General features: G+C 43.6%; 1 protein-coding gene across 3 annotated transcripts in view; it reads right to left on the reverse strand.

The window, feature by feature from the left end:
- Window positions 1-14,001, reverse strand: part of RORA (RAR related orphan receptor A) — a 729,602-nt gene that overhangs the window by 548,965 nt on the left and 166,636 nt on the right. The window lies entirely within an intron of this gene.

Genomic DNA, 14,001 nt, shown 5'->3' on the forward strand with positions numbered 1-14,001 from the left:
ACTGTAGCCACTTGTGGTATAAACCTGTCAGGTTTTTCTCTTTTGATTCTAGAAGGGGTGGGGGGTCTCTAGCCTGTTGCAAAGTGGCACCACATGACTTTGTCCTAGCAGCACAGAGGGTCTTCTTTGATGCCAGGAGTGAATGGGTTCTGTCTGTCCTCGTGCCCAGGATCTGAACCTCTTTCTTCCTGCCAGCTGGCATGTGGCTATGGCCTGGGTGCTCCCTGCAGAATCCCTCCCCCCACAGGACTAGGAAATAAGGCAGGGCGACCAGGGGAGAGACTTCTGTCCCCTGACTTTTGAAGGATTTCAAAAGGAAGACCACTTTTCTCACTCTATACCCATATTCTTTCTGAAGAGGAAAACAGCAGGACTTGGGTTTCTCCAAGTAGGAAGGAGTAAAACGCATTAAGATCCCAGAAGTGCCTCTGGAGAGCCCAGTAATAGCAGCCTCCAATGCATTCTCTACCTTCCCCAAAGGGCAACTGGAACTTCTCCTAGGAGTGTCTCTCACCTTGTCCTCGAGAAATAACTCAGAATGAGGGTGTTCAAAGTGGTCAAGGAAAAATTCAGTGAAAAATCAAAGGCGTCACTTTCCTTTTGCTGCATTGTTCCTTGCAAAACATGAGTTTTACATTCTTTCTTTTTTGCATGTCTAATGGTACACAAAATACACGCCACTCCTTTGTGGCCCCATAATTATTCAGATCCTGAATAGACTTGGAAAGAAAAGCAGAGGAAGTGTTGTCCTCTGGCCACAACTTTTTTTGCCATAGTTTCCCCAGCTATGAAAAGAGAATAAAGTCATTAATTCAGCCTTTCTTGCAAACCCATTTTCCAGGTTAGACCATCTTAACCAAGATGCTTATTCCCATGGTGACAAACTGAGCGACTTTAAAATTCCCCAAGAGACAGAAGTGACTCATGTGTTTATATAGCCACAGATTTAGACGTGGAAAAGAGAGCGCTGGCGAAAAAGGGGCTAGCAGCATCCAAATAAACTGTGTGATCCAGGTGTTCAAAACTAAGCTGAAATTCATCTGACACATGGGCATTTTAAATCAGTATCCTTCATGATGTCTTCCCTGTAAATTGTATTTAAAATTAAATAGCATTAAGAGCACTTTGAAGTCAGATTATGCCAGTATCACCGGTTAAATTATATGCAGGTCTGCTCTGCAGGTTCTCATCCCTAAGCCTTTGAGAACTTGCTCCTAAGTTACCCAGTTTCACATACCCGAGTGCCCACTTTCCCCCAGGAAATGAGAGCTGAAGACTGAATCCTGGTCTCCTCTTTCCCATCAGCCAGGCCTCCCGAGAGGTCAGTAGCTCAGACAGACCCAGGAAGTGAGGAAGGCACAGACGTCTCCTGACACAGGGTCTCGGCCCCCTGTGAAGGAGGAACTATTCCCCCGTTGCTCCACACTCCAGACCTCGCAGTGGCCTTCACCCCAAAAGCCCAGCGAGCATCAGGGCCGAGCAGCGTGTTTCTGATTATTCTGCTCGATAGAGACGATCTACTGGCATGCGCGGTGTTAGAAACTTCATCAGCTCAGGACACAAGGAGACTCTGATGTCAACTCCAGCAGAATCCATACAGTCTCCTCAAACAATTGTCATCTGTGTGGGAAGCCTAACAGAGGTTTTAAACAGCGGCTGGTGTGGAGAGTGAGTTTTGGCCTTACTATTTACAGTCTCTTCTACTTAAGACTCAGAGCACACACCGTATCCTGGAGCTTGATGGGAGACAAGACCCACTTCTGGCCTCAGATGAGCCATGGGTCATCTGCTGCAAACACAGAAGCACCTTTGAATCTCTTCCTCCACATCAACTTCCCCTTCCGGTTTCCATCATGTGTTTGTATCGTGGACCAACCTCCAACTATAAATCCTTACTTTGAAAAAAAATGCCCATCAAGGCAGCCACTCCAAGGCAGCCCCCTTGCATCCTCCTTTGGGTCTGAAAACCCTCCCATCCCAACACCACATGTGCTGAAGTTGACTGGACCTGAAACACTGGCACAGCTCAGCGTTTTCGGAAACTGTGGAGAGTTCTCGCGCCACAATTCTCTTGTCATCGTCAAAAGCAATTACATGTTTCAGATGATGAAGAGCGCTGTCATGAAAAGCTGGCACAGCAGCCAAGGAGACAGATGTATTAAACTACACGGCCTCTAAGAACTCCCACTTAACACTGGAGCTCAGCACAGAGAGTGTGCAGCAATACCCCCTTCTCCAGCATCCTCCCATTTGGATTTAGTGCCTCTGGCCCGTTTCTGATGAGATGCTAACTTCTTTCAGTGGACAGACACAGAATTGCAGACATCGGTCATCATGCAAGTCCATGGCCTCCAATGAAAGTGATACTTTCATAAAGGCAAATAACTCTATCAATAAAAGATACAGTACGTTTGACTGTAGTGAATCAACAGCAAAAAGTCCAGCATTTCTAACTGGTCATGTGAGGAATACTGGTGTGTAAGATGTAAATTAGCTGATACGCTATGAATAACACATTCCATGCTTACAGAAGCAAGGAAGCTGTAGGTTTAAAGTGAAAACTGTGTAACTGCAGGACTTCTCAGAGCTTTTAATATGGTACTAGGTGTTGTGAGGTTCAAAGACTCGAATCAGCATGTATGTATGTAACTTACTATTTCTAACATGTTTTTTCCCCAAACCTTCCTAATTCTTTCAAAGTTGACGATGTGGCATTATCACTTTCTATCTACCCTAAATGCCTTGTTCTTCCCTCCATCCTTTCATCCTTCAATACCCAGCTCAGATGCAGCCCATCTGTGTTAACCGCCAAGTAACCTTCCTACCACGTGAGGTGCCGTGATGCCTGCTGTGTGGGTGCTCAGTCAGTGAACTAAGCAGAGTGTCAGAGCAATGAGAATATTACTTTCTGCACTATGTCTGTGAGCAAGGTGTGTTCGGACATCCGGTCACCTCTGGGAATATCTCTCAGGAGGAGCCACTATAACAGGGTGGTCGCCTGTCACACATTCCTGTTGGTTCTTGTTCATCACTTCCTAGGTAAATGCTTTGTTCTCATAAATTAGTTAACCTAAAACTTTGTTTCCTCGACGAACTGGGATAGTAATAGTACCTACTTCACTGTAGGTACTGATCATAAGGAGTAAAAGAAATTCTTCATGTCAAACAATTGGGAGAGTGCCTGGCACATAGTAAGCGCTCAATGAAAAGTAGGTTTTGTTGTGATCACAGGATAACGTGTTACAGCCAAGACTAAACCCCAACCGTTTGGCTTAAATTCTGTGATCATTTCACTTTCCCACATTCTTGCACTCTTTCCACTATGCCACGTTGCCTCCTCTTATTATTCAGAACACCCACTGGCACCCACTGACCATGTGCTCTTTCTCACATATATGCCCCCCAAACTAGCGTGTGAGCTCCTTGGAGACAGAGACCAAACACAACGGCCCAGTGCCTTGCCATGTTATTGCCTAAATACTTTAATTGTCAATGAGAAATTTATTTACTGTAGTTATTAAACAAACTCTATTGACCATGCGAAGTGTCTCAATGATGACTTAAGAAATGTGTTAGAAATACTGATCCTGGGAATGAAGTGGGTTTCCCAAACGGTTATCTAGAGGGCAGGAGTTGGCCATATTTTTCTGTCAAGGACCAGAGAGTGAATAATTTAGGCTTTATGAGTCATGCAGTGAGTGTCTCAGTACTCAGCTCTCCATCGACAATGAACAAACAAATGAGGCTGGCTCTGTTCCAGTACAACTTAACAGACAGTGGCCAGATGTGACCCATGGGTGGTGGTTTTCTGACCCCAACTATAAAGACGGTAAAAAGTGTGCTTTAGGGAAATGGTTTAGTGGTCAAATCAAATGGGTTTGTTATATACTGATTTGAGTCTTTTAATGTCACAATGCTTATTACCATATGGAGACATACATGTATGTATACACATGTATGTATGTATATATGTAGTTTTTCCTAAAACCTTCCTGATCACTTCCAAGTGGAGGATATATGTATGTACGTATGCATGTATCTGTGTGTGTGTGTGCATGTGTGTATATATATATCATATATATATACACACACATAAAAAAGTTTGGGTTTTTCTGTAAGATGTTATGGGAAAATCTGAACGAACTTTTTGGCCAATCCTATGTATGTGTATATCTATATCTATATTTGGGGGAGCAGGTATGGGCTGGTGAGGATGAGGCAGAGACGTAGAAACCTTGTGGGGCATATTGAGCCATGAACTTGAAAGCCTGAGCTCTCTCAGCAGCTTTGTCTCAGCAGCAGCCTGAGCGGGATGAGTGGCAGTGTGCAGATGTTTACACTGAGGGATCCTAATCTGTAGCTTCTCTTTGTCTTGGAGTCTATCCAGTGATCCACTGCTAATGGAATCTTCAGCTGGACCAGAATGAATTGTATTGGTGCCTCTGGACAAGAAGCCTACCAGGTATATCATCAGAGCATCCCACCGCAGTTACCAGCTTGGCTCCACAAGAATAATACACCAGGGCAGCTACGCCACCTAGTGATGCTTGCCTGTACTGTTCTTCCCAAAGAGAGCTGGAGAGGCTTCAGGGAGACCTGGCGTTTGCTATTTCTGGCCAACACTTCCACACCCAAGAGTCCGAAGCCTCATCTTGGCTTTGAAACATTCCTTGCGGTTGCATTAGCCATTCCCCGCAAGGCTCAGAAGATATGAGTGATTTCTTGCTAAGAGGGAACAGCCCAACTCTGTGGCACAAATTACCAAGGAATAAACAGCAGACTCACACACACTCGCATCCTGCCTTTCAACAGAGATGGAAGATGCATCTTCTCCTGTATCTGAATTTGGCTGCAATAACATGTTTTCTTGATCGTACAGCCTTAAAGTCTTATGCATACAGCATCTGCTTTCTAAACTACACAAAAATGCTATCGTCTGCAGTCAGAAACAGAAAAGACGCAGGATGGGTGGTGAGGCTCCGTCCACCATTTCAGAATGGAAGGAGTTAGAGGCGCTAGCTATTAGTTCTATGCGGGTGTAGCTTACGCACACAGAGAAATATCAGTGTTTTCCTAAAATGGAACCGCGCCTCTGCCAAACACAGTGGCAGAGAGGAAGATATTTTGAGCCTTATTAAGGTTTAGGAGAAATTCTACGGCCAAATCACACTCTTCCCCCCTACATTTCAGATTCCTTGCAAGAAGTCTACTGCACCGCTAGAATTCTCGAAGTCTGGATGGCCAAGCCTCATACATAATGCTTATCATCTTGCAAAATACAGCAAACTGCAGCAGTAGCACTAACACTGCTTTCAAACAGTGGTTCTAGTATCGTACGATGCTGAGATAATAAGCTATGACTGTGTGTTTTCCGTAAGGAAGGAAAACATCAGTCCGGGAGAGAAATGGAGAATGAGTGACATTTATCAGATTGTAGATTCTTAAAATGGATTTGCTTCACTAGATCAAAGACAGCCCATTTCTACACATCATCATCAATTCTGTGGGAACCTTTCCAGACATTCTGAGTGCATGTTTTGAGACTGGGTAGTTGATTCTCTTGCTGATTGTTTCTACTCTGGGACACTCTTGATTGTCTCTACACAGTTCATCAAGACAAAAGCACAAAAGGTGTACAAAAAGCTCAACAGAGAAGAGAGATGAAGACTCCAGGCAGTGTGCCATGTATGGTTGGTTATGCTGTGCCCTGCACAAAAATATCCAGTCTGTACCCTACTTACCTAGCTGTGTACCTGGTATAGGTATTACAGAAGGGACATGTTCTTCTAATTCACTGAAAGTGCTTTTGGGGGGATAAACAGTCTCGTGGTATAAAAAAGCATCTTAACGAAAAATAAATCTCATATTCATGCTCATTAATTTACTTTTTGTGACTTAAGATTTAACCAGGTATAATATCACCCCTGCTTTTGTCCTTGGAATGATCAATACCTGTGTTGTCAGGAAGAGACATGTGATTGGAACTACTCAATTACTTGGTCCTGGATCACTTGGTTTTCACCCAAAGCCAATAATCTCAACTCCTCTTATATAAAAATGCTCATCGCAATGGACTGTTACTCTTTGCATACAGCTGTCAGCTGTGAAAACATTCTTTTTTGGACACAAAAATCTGGCTTTTGCCCCCTTTCCCCCGAGACTCGACGGTGGCCTACCGACTCATGCTGACAAAAGGGGACAGATTCCTTTTGCACAGGTGACCCTTCTGCTTCAGAGAAAGCTCAGTGAGAGGGGTCACCATTGGGAACACAGCTTCACGATGGCCACCATGCAGGCTCTGAGCAGTTACAGATGGACAGACCTCAGGACGGCTCTCCTGATTCCCCCATCACTGCTGGCTCTGAAGCTAGTGTCTGGGGAAGAGTGGAGACCCAGAGAGAGAGGCAGAGCCCCAGCAGCAAAGCTGGATGCAAAGCCTTTGAGAATGCTTCTCGGAAACAAAATTCTTGCTTCTCCCTTTTTGAAGGGCTACAGGGAGACAACACAGCTGATGGTTATTTTTGTAGCCAGAAAACAAGTAGAATAAGAGTCGGGCCAGTGTTCAGACAAATGTGCTCCTTGAAGGCGCTTCTCAGTCTGCACAATAGTGAAGCATGCTCACGTTCCATTTGTTCCTTGAACATTCCCAAGGCATAATATACCTCTTGCATTCTTGGGGGAAGATTTCCTTCTGAAAAAAAGTTCAAAACTTATAGAAAAGGGAGAGTTGGGAACAGCTTACTTGAGTTATTTTGTTTCCTGCAAAGCTATTTCTTTAAAAGGAATCCTTTCAAAGTAAAATAGACTACATGACATTTTTATCCCAAAGCTGCTGGGTGGTAGGTGTGACTTGGAAATCTGCAGTCTGTTTCAAGCAAACCCACTTGGGTTGAGCATGAAGGAAGAAAAGCAAAAGGGATGGTGATGAACAAATGGCAAGGTTTAAGGATGGACTTAGCATCTTCATACTTCCTGTTGTTGCTTTTACATGTATGTAGTTTCTCCTGAAGACAAGAAGACACGTATTGTCATGTGAAGAACAGAAAGAGTGAGGCAGGGAGCAAAAATAACCATCAGCTACGCTGTCTCCTTGTAGCCCCTCAAAACACTCGAAAAGAATTTTTGTTTTCCAAACAAATATTCTCCCATAGATGCAAAAGAGTTCATCTTCATTACCTGGAACAGCCATTCTCTATTTCTGAAATGTCTCAAATGATAGCTAGTGTCTTCTCACAGAGAGCGAAATCAAGGGTAATGTAGACAAGGCTGGGGGCATGGCATCGGGATGAGAATCCCCAGACCTTGTCTTTCTCATCCCACCGAGGCTTAAGAAACAGCTGCCCTTGTGAATTAGGCGCCAAACGATACTCAGTGTCCCAATTAAGTCCCTTCACTGAGAATTTGCATATTCTTATTCTTAACTATTTTATTTTAAATACTCTATTTTTGAGAAGCTTGAGGCACATGAATAGTATGGGGAAATGACACCATCAAACAATGTACTATTTATGAAAAAGGCCCAAGTCTCTGGGCTGTACTGTTGAAGTAATGGTTGACTCTCCCTTTAACTTTCTTGCATATAAGACATGATCTTTGGCAAGGGAACTGTATTCAATATCTTGTAGTAACCTATAATGGAAAAGAATCTGAAAAAGAATATATATATTTTCAGATTCTTATGCATATATATGTATAACTGAATCACTCTACCATACACCTGAAACAATGTAGAACAACTATACTTCAATTAAAAAAAAAAAAAATCCAAAAAAGAAAAAAAAAGACATGGTCTTGCACTTACCTGAGCTGTCCCACAGGGCAGTCAACTATGCCACCTTAATCATCCTAAGCTTCCTCTGTTCCTTCTCAGTTCTCTTCTGAAAGAACTGGAATTCTGAATTTACCCTTTCTGTAGCAAAGTTTAATACTGTGTGTTTTAATATATTTTATGGGTTGGTTTTCGTGCAGATTTTTCCTCACCTTTCATCAGAGCAGTTCCTGAAGCAAGCATGGCTTCCCTGAGTGACCAGAGCCACAGTGAGGAGTAATATTTATTTTGCAGCTTCGCTATTCAACAGAAAGTCACTTCGTTTCCTGAAGAAAACACTTTTGCCTATCCCCTACCCTGTGCAGGTGTTTCAGCTTCTTAAGGTGTTTCAGATGTTCAGGTCATCTGGTAGGCCATTATCAGACCCACCATACAAAATAAATTTAGAAAGAAAAAGTCTGCTTCAAAGATTCCAGCTGGTGTTTAAAAGTAGTATTTAAAGAAAGTACACAGGGCTTCCCTGGTGGCGCAGTGGTTAAGAATCCACCTGCCAATGCAGGCGACACAGTTTCAAGCCCTGGTCCGGGAAGATCCCACATGCCGCGGAGCAACTAAGCCCGTGCGCCACAACTACTGAGCCTGCGCTCTAGAGCCCGTGAGCCACAACTATCGAAGCCCACGTGCCTAGAGCCCATGCTCCGCAACAAGAGAAGCCACCGCAATGAGAAGCCCGTGCACCGCAATGAAGAGTAGCCCCTGCTCGCCACAACTAGAGAAAGCCCGTGCGCAGCAATGAAGACCCAACACAGCCAAAAATAAATAAATAAAATTAAAAATATAAAAAAATAAAGTACACAGGCAGAAAAGTTTGATCATCCTGAAATATTATCACACATCAAAATGTCCTTTCTATATTTTTAGAAGCACCTCAATGGAAGTGTGGAATAGCATTGCTAATTGTCTATAGGCAACAAACAGAATCATTAGGGTTTCAGAAATGTTTTCAGAAAATGCTTTAAATAGTTAACATCAGGGCACTCTTCCTCCCTTCTGTACCTAGTAGAGCAAAGGCCTCTTGACAGGTAGTATTCCTTTATGTGAGGCCCTAACTTCAGACTGTTCAAGGTAACTGCACTGTTATTGAAAAGCACACTTTAAATAAAAGTCTCAGAAAACCATGCTGTTTATAAGTAATAAACAAGTCTTAAATACTCAATTAATGCTACCAACTCAAATGCATAAAAAGATTCATATACTACCACTATTTTTGAAAAAAAGCGAAAGAAAAGAAAAATATTAAGAAGTATAAAAATGAAAGAAGTAATCAAGAAAATAAACTAGGAAACAATATCCATACTGGATGTCAGTTTTGGACTGTGTATTATTAACTTGCTGGCTCCTACATTAGATATTCTTATATGGGTTTTCTGATTTATCCTAAATCCTATGGGTAGGTATTAACGGTCTTATAGCAGATCAAGAAACTGAGGTTCAGAGAAGTTAAGTGTCTAACCCAAGGGCAAAAGCTCTCAAGTGGAAAAACCAGAACTCCTGTCTGGGTCTCTCTGAATACCATGTTCCTTCCACCATTCACAATGCCTTTCATATTGAAGAAAAGAAGAAGGGGAGAAATTAAAGCCTGACCCATCCAAGATGACAAAATCTAGGATTATTCAGAGACATCGAATTAACCATATTTTGAGTAAATATGTGTTTTCCAGCCATTGGATCAACTATGGTGTGATTCAAACTGGCTTTTCCGAAAGCCAAAGATACCAGATGGACTGTCTTTCAATCTGGTGTTTTTGTCATTTAAACACGGTCCTAGAAATCAAAACAAATAGAAACATAAAAACCATTTTTTAAAAATATGGGCAATCTCTACCCTAGAATAAAGGCAAAGAATGACAAATAGTTACCAAAACCAGCCCTAAAGGAGACTAAGCCTATGTTACCATGAAGAAAGGCAAACATCCATCCGGTTTCCTCCTGCAAATAGTCACCAATCACTACTTCTGCTGTGTGGAGATAAGAATCCCCTGATGTGGGCATCCGAAGGGCTTCTGACAGCACTTGGCCCGTTCCACCTTTGCATCTGCCTTCCCTCGTGCCCCCTGCCTTTTCTAGGTGTGCCATGAAAAGGCAAAAATGCCTTTAATGATCTACACTTGACAAGACTTGAAATGAAGCTTTTAGTGAATCTTTCACATTCAACGTGAAACAACAGAAATGGTGGTGATGTGACATTTTTGGTGGGTGAGCACATCAAAGGCGCCTGCCTCCAATGATCTCCCTGAACATCCAAGGGTATCTCCAGCTGCCAGGTCTCCTTAGACTTGACAGGCGAGAAGGAGAGAGGAAGGAAGCATGAGGAAGCTCACTGGATCCTCCACACAAAAGGAAGGTATTTCGACCCACTTCTACTTCAGTCTTATGCACTTCATTATGCCTGGCTTTTTAATTTGTAGGTAGAAAGGGGAAAGACAGGATAAAAGACAAAGAATATTATTTCTGACTGCCAAGCCCCCAAATGCAGAAATACATGAACATGTGACTTCAAGCCCCTAAACACTCCACCTTGATCTTTCTGCCGGCAGTTTTCAGAATGATGGTGTTTAGTATTTTCTGTTGGGAAGGCAAGTGCCTTCAGCATTTCTTCAGATGTCAAGAAGCATTTTAAAACTGAAAGCACATGAAATCTGGAATCGGCTTGTAACACTGTCATATAATAATGAAAGTAACAACAAATAATTATGCTCATCCCTACGGCACCCATGTTCTTGCGTCTCCACACTTAGTGTCTAAGGGCCACAGTGAGTCACAGACATTTGCAGAAACCTCAAGTTTCTTTGCCCCTTCCACTTTCCTTAAAACAAGGAACTTGGGAGGTGAAACCACACAAAAGATGTTGGTCTTTGTACAAGGTCACCTTCAGGATCCATCACTAACACTTGAGCCCACCCTGATTTACTCAAGAGCAGTGATTAAGCTAATAATAGACATTTGGGACTCCATGGTTCTGAAATTTTCTCTCTTCATTCGTGGATCGAACCAAAACACTAGTTAAAACAGACCACTACGGATAGGGAATCTTGAAGGGTGCTTGTTTAGTTCAGAACAAAGTTTAAGAAGAGATTCAATCACGGATTCAGGTACTAGGGGTTTCGTGAGTGCTTCTTACATGAATGTGGTTTGTTCCTGACTGGACAGTGTGTTTTCTGTTTTTCAGTTCTGGCCCCTTATGGCTACAGCAGTCAGGGAGGCCACACAAAGGAGGAAGGACTTCAATTAGACCATGGGGGGGGGCGTGGGAGGGGCATCTGGTGCCCTGGTAGAGAACAGAGCAAGAGCAAAGGAGGAGATAAGAACATACAAGGTGTGATATGAGATGGGGAGGAAACAGTGTTGCCTGGAGGGTCACATTTAGAGAGGGGAGATACAGGTCAGACAGGCAGGGTGCGGGCAGACAGGAGTTCAGGCTAAGGTTTGGAGTTCATCCCCAAAGCCAGGGGGGCTTCCAGGGATTCTACGCACCTCTTAACTGTCTGCTGAATGGGTAAACACATGCAGGAGATGAAAACTCGGGAGGAACGAACATGTTTGAAGGAACATTACTCTTGCTACAAGGTCTGGGATGGATTTGAAGGGAGTCAGTTCATAGGCAAAGAAATGAGCTCAGGAAGCAAGGAAAATGGTACAGGTAAGAGGTAGAAAGGTTCAGGTGGGTGGCAGAAGAAAGCAAGGTGGGTAATTTGAGGAATGTCAGGAAGGTTACAGATTCAGGTTATCAGGTTAGGTTATCAGAGGGTAAGATGGGGAAGAGAGAACAAAATTACAGAGAACCAGGTCTTTACGCTGGAGAGACCAGAAGAATGGGAACAGCATTGACAGAGACAGGGAGTTAGGGGCACTGGGCCCAGACTCCCAGGATCTAACACTTTGTATTTTAACAGGATAAAACACACTGTATTATCATTAGTCAGTGTTGCCCATTACACTATAAACTGGACAAGGACAAAGCCTGAGTCTTACTTGCCTTTATACGTTCCAAGCTTTGGAAGCACAACACCTGACACAAAAGAGGTGTCCCAAAAAGACTAACAAATACAGGGAGACTCCACTTTGGAGGATGACGAGGTTGTCAAAAATCAGGTGAATTTATGGTAATGAAGTATTTCCATAGATGTGACTGATGTTGGAATTTGGAAGAGAGAGCTCGTCTCTGATTTCTTTCATAACTACCAGCCCTCCCCCACCACCAATAACATCCAGTTACTCCTGCATCTTCCCTCCTAATGTCTATCCGTTGCATCCTTTCTTTTCCAATGGGCAGATGAATGTTACGGCTATCAGGACGCATCCCTCTCCTGGAGAGAGAGCAGAGAGAAGATGAGAAAGCCAGTAACTGAACCTCCAGGGTGCCTCCATCTTGGTAGCAGGGAGAGAAAGATTTTCTAGTGGTTTTAATGGAATCAGAACAACCAAGATCCATGCCTATGGAAGGAAACACATAAAATGCAGGCCACCTGAGCCAACGGAAGATGACCTCAGAAGATGTTCACTGCATACCTCAGAGTGATGTTTACTCTGCTGTAAATATTATTTCTCACTTTCTGAAGGATAGGTTCACTTTATGGTTCCCTGCCTACCAAAGAGTTATACAGATGTGCCTATTTACCTCAAGACCATTGTATGGGCAATTACATGTGTCTGGAGGAACAGAGGTTTGCAGGAATCTTCCTTACTCCATTCAAAATGTGCCTTGAGATACGCTATTCTGATTTCTATCAACAGAAACCTTTCCTTCATAGGGAAATTAGAGCTCAGGATTTCCTGCTATTTATGGGATATAATAAAAGATTCTTCATCTCAATTTTCTTTACCTGTCCCTAAATAGGGATCAGTCTAAAAGCTGGGACAAGGACAGATGGTATCAAAGAGAAAAATTAAAGTAGATTCAAAGCTCCAGTTTTAGCAGCTAATAGCGCTAATCAAAATAAAGGGATTTAGTTACGTTCAATAAAATAATCCACAAAATATAAACGATGGATCAAAACCCAGGTCTGCATTTGAAAAAAAACAATGCCTTTCTGATAAGTGCCACCCAATGATTAGTTCCATGGAGGCAGGAGGAGGCAGATGTCTCTATGATCTGATTAATCCTAATCACCTAGTGCAGAGTGTAGTTCCAGAGAGGTACTCCATTAATACTTGGTGAGTGAAGTGATTGTAAACTAATTCCTTGCAGGGAGAGACAGATTTCACATTTCCTGGGCTCCCCCCACACCATACCTGGCATTATGCTGTGCAAAAGTGAGCACGTGATAATCATGTTCCCTGGTCCTCTGGCATCCAGACCCCTGTTTCATTGTCCTCCTGACTCACCTTCCCCTCCCCATCATGCTCTGGCTAAGTCAATGCACTGTAGGAGCCCCTGCTCCCTGGTTGGGTACCCGGTGGTTGCCATGACAACCCACCCTAACAGCAGGCCCTTGACAAGGGCCTTCCCCTACACCTCAGGGCAGGAGGGAGTGCGGAGACCCTGAGACCCACAACAGGGGAGGAAGTGAGGAGATCCCATCCACAGTTGCTAACACCTCCCTTGGCCAGAGACCACTCAAATGCTCGGTGAAAGCGGGGACTCTGTCACTGGAGTTTCCGCTTTCTCATCCCAACAACACGAGGGAAAAGTAGTTTGGGAGGCATCAGTGGTCGCATCACCTAATTCTTTTTATTAAAACAAGCAAAATGGCAAGAATCCAGCATCTTAGACAATTTAAATATCCAGCCCAGGCTTCCCTGGTGGCACAGTGGTTAAGAATCCGCCTGCCAATGCAGGGGACACGGGTTTGACCCCCTGGTCTGGGAAGATCCCTCTAGCCTGCGCTCTAGAGCCTGCAAGCCACAACTACTGAGCCCGTGTGCCACAACTACTGAGTCTGCGCTCTAGAACCCGCGAGCCACAACTACTGAGCCCACGCACCGCAACTACTGAAGCCCGCGCACCTGAGCCCGTGCTCCGCAACAAAGAGTAGCCCCATGCTCACTGCAGCTAGAGGAAGCCCACGTGCAGCAGTGAAGACCCAATGCAGCCAAAAATAAATAATAAAATTTAAAATTAAAAAAAAATATATCTAGCCTGAATCTAAAGGCAGGTATCCCCAAAGTGTTTATGAGGGGAGGAGGTGCTATTCTCCACCCCTCACCCTGCCCCCATGGAATTTGGCATTGAA

Source organism: Balaenoptera borealis (genome assembly GCF_965194805.1).
Source record: "Balaenoptera borealis genome assembly, chromosome: 3".
Classification (NCBI taxonomy): Eukaryota; Metazoa; Chordata; class Mammalia; order Artiodactyla; family Balaenopteridae; genus Balaenoptera; species Balaenoptera borealis.